This window comes from Lolium rigidum, chromosome 7 (genome assembly GCF_022539505.1).
Source record: "Lolium rigidum isolate FL_2022 chromosome 7, APGP_CSIRO_Lrig_0.1, whole genome shotgun sequence".
Lineage (NCBI taxonomy): Eukaryota > Viridiplantae > Streptophyta > Magnoliopsida > Poales > Poaceae > Lolium > Lolium rigidum.
In genome coordinates, this window is record NC_061514.1 from 241,655,846 (window position 1) to 241,659,731 (window position 3,886).

Sequence of the window (3,886 nt, forward strand, 5' to 3'; positions counted from 1 at the left end):
CTATCAAAGACTTTACTTGGCACAACAAAACATAAAACTAAGATAAGGAGAGGTTGCTACAGTAGTAAACAACTTCCAAGACACAAATATAAAACAAAGTACTGTAGGTAAAAACATGGGTTGTCTCCCATAAGCGCTTTTCTTTAACGTCTTTCAGCTAGGCGCAGAAAGTGTATCTCAAGTGTTATCGAAGGGTGGTGCACCTACAGCGGGGTTTGGAGTTTTCTCGACCATGCATAATATATTAGATACATAAGTTTCAGCATCTCCCTTCTCATTAGTCTTGGGCTTGCTACTCTCATCGAACAAATTTTCGGGAACAAGCCAAGCATAGTTATTTTCTAGTGCATCATTCATAGCTAGGAGTTTACATGGTATTGGTGCTTTGATCTCCCCACCATCATTAGCGTTATTAGTGTACCTTATTCTATCTATGTCCATTTTTTCAAGGAGGCTAACAAAATTAGTATGAGAACCAAGCATATTAAATTTAGCGAAGACCTTTCTAGCCTCTCTTGCTAGACCACCAAATTCTCTAAGAAGGGTTTCTAAAACAAAATCTTTCTTTTCCCCTTCTTCCATATCACCAAGTGTAAGAAACATGTGTTGGATTATAGGATTTAGATTAACAAATTTAGTTTCCAACGAGGCGAACTAAAGCAGCAGCGAGCAATTTCATAAGTAGGAGCAAGTTCTACCAAGTGTCTATCTTCAAAATCTTCAACGGTACTAACATGGGTGAAAAATTCTTCTATATTGTTCCTCCCAATTATAGACCCTTGTCCTACCGGTATGTTCTTTGTGGTAAAATTAAAAGGAAACATGATGAAATAAGTAAAGTAAATGCAAGTAACTAATTTTTTTGTGTTTTTGATATAGCAAACAAGACAGCAAATAAAGTAAAGCTAGCAACTAATTTTTTTGTGTTTTGATATAAGTGCAGCAAACAAAATAGTAAATAAAATAAAGCAAGACAAAAACAAAGTAAAGAGATTGAGAAGTGGAGACTCCCCTTGCAGCGTGTCTTGATCTCCCCGACAACGGCGCCGAGAAAAAGAGCTTGATGGCGTGTATTTCACACGTTCGTTGGGCAACCCCAAGAGGAAGGTATGATGCGCACAGCAGCAAGTTTTCCCTCGGAAAGAAACCAAGGTTTATCGAACCAGGAGGAGCCAAGAAGCACGTTGAAGGTTGATGGCGGCGGGATGTAGTGCGGCGCAACACCGGAGATTCCGGCGCCAACGTGGAACCTGCACAACACAACCAAAGTACTTTGCCCCAACGAAACGAGTGAGGTTGTCAATCTCACCGGCTTGCTGTAACAAAGGATTAACCGTATTGTGTGGAAGATGATTGTTTGCGAGAGAAAACGAGTAAAACAAGTATTGCAGCAGATTTGTATTTCGAGTATTAAAGAATGGACCGGGGTCCACAGTTCACTAGAGGTGTCTCTCCCATAAGATAAAAGCATGTTGGGTGAACAAATTACAGTCGGGCAATTGACAAATAGAGAGAGCATAACAATGCACATACATGACATGATAAGTATAGTGAGATTTAATTGGGCATTACGACAAAGTACATAGACCGCCATCCAACCGCATCTATGCCTAAAAAGTCCACCTTCGAGGTTATCATCCGAACCCCTCCGAGTATTAAGTTGCTAAACAACGGACAATTGCATTAAGTATGGTGCGTAATGTAATCAACAACTACATCCTCGGACATAGCGCCAATGTTTTATCCCTAGTGGCAACAGACACAACACAACCTTAGAACTTTCTGTCACTATCCCGGTGTCAATGCGGGCATGAACCCACTATCGAGCATAAGTACTCCCTCTTGGAGTTAAAAGTAAAAACTTGGCCGAGCCTCTACTAGAAACGGAGAGCATGCAAGATCATAAACAACACATGTATAATAACTTGATAATTAACATGACATAGTATTCTCTATCCATCGGATCCCGACAAACACAACATATAGAATTACAGATAGATGATCTTGATCATGTTAGGCAGCTCACAAGATCCGACAATGATAGCACAATGGGGAGAAGACAACCATCTAGCTACTGCTATGGACCCATAGTCCAGGGGTAGACTACTCACTCATCACACCGGAGGCGACCATGGCGGCGTAGAGTCCTCCGGGAGATGATTCCCCTCTCCGGCAGGGTGCCGGAGGCGATCTCCTGGATCCCCGAGATGGGATCGGCGGCGACGGCGTCTCGGTAAGGTTTTCCGTATCGTGGCTCTCGATGCGGGGGTTTCGTCACGGAGGCTATTTGTAGGCGGAAGGGTAGGTCAAGAGGCGGCACGGGGGCCCCACACCACGGGGCCGCGCGGCCAAGGGGGCCGCGCCGCCCTATAGTGTGGCCCCTCCGTGGCCCCTCTTCGTCTCTCCTTCGGACTTCCGGAAGCTTCGTGAGAAAATAGGCCCCCGGGCTTTAATTTCGTCCAATTCCGAGAATATTTCGTTACTAGGATTTCGAAACCAAAAACAGCAGAAAACGACAATCGGCACTTCGGCATCTTGTTAATAGGTTAGTTCCAGAAAATGCACGAATATGACATAAAGTGTGCATAAAACATGTAGGTATCATCAATAATATGGCATAGAACATAAGAAATTATCGATACGTCGGAGACGTATCAAGGGAGAACTGAAGAAAATGAACAAGCAGTTAAGGAAGCTGATCGAGTTGAAGAAGCAAGCTAACCTGATGGCTGGTTTTTTTTTGTTGTATAATTACGATCGGATTCTTATCATTTCTCACCAGGCGCTAGAAGTTGTTACAAGGGATAACTTACAAATCCATTATTCAGTTACATGTACTTGTAGTTGTTTTCAAAGTTAGTGTGTGCCTTCACCGAAATTACCAACTATATTCCCTAAAAGAAAAGGAAAGCTAAAGATAGTTGATAATTGTTAGAGGGGTGACAAATAATGCAATCACCGAAATCCGCAAATATGTATGCCTTGTGTTTATACCAAAATTATACCACTTTTAGGCCGTTTCAAAATACCAATACCATATCCCAAACTATATTCCCTAAAAGAAAAGGACAGCTAAAGATAGTTGATAATTGTTAGAGGGGTGACAAATAATGCAATCACCGAAATCCGCAAATATGTATGCCTCATGTTTATAACAAAATTATACCACTTTTAGGCCGTTTCAAAATGGGATCCCTTTCAAAATAGGGTCCCTTCAAAATACCAATACAATATCCCAAACTATATTCCCTAAAAGAAAAGGAAAACTAAAGATAGTTGATAATTGTTAGAGGGGTGACAAATAATGCAATCACCGAAATCCGCAAATATGTATGCCTCATGTTTATAACAAAATTATACCACTTTTAGGCCGTTTCAAAATACCATTACTATATCCCAAACTATATTCCCTAAAAGAAAAGGACAGCTAAAGATAGTTGATAGCAATCACCGAAATCCGCAAATATGTATGCCTCATGTTTATAACAAAATTATACCACTTTTAGGCCGTTTCAAAATACCAATACTATATCCCAAACTATATTCCCTAAAAGAAAAGGACAGCTAAAGATAGTTGATAATTGTTAGAGGGGTGACAAATAATGCAATCACCGAAATCCGCAAATATGTATGCCTCATGTTTATACCAATACTATATCCCAAACTATATTAAGTGGCAAACTCGTTATTGCACATAAATAGAGGGGTGGGCATTCTCCACCGACATAGAGAGAGAGGGGTGGCCACGAAGAGAGAGAGAGAGAGAGAGAGAGAGAGAGAGAGAGGTTGCCACGAAGAGACGGATAGGGGTATACTGCCCGTTAGATCAGTGGATCAATGGTTCGTGGAGTCGATCCGTGTGACAACGGCTCAACCAATCAGGATA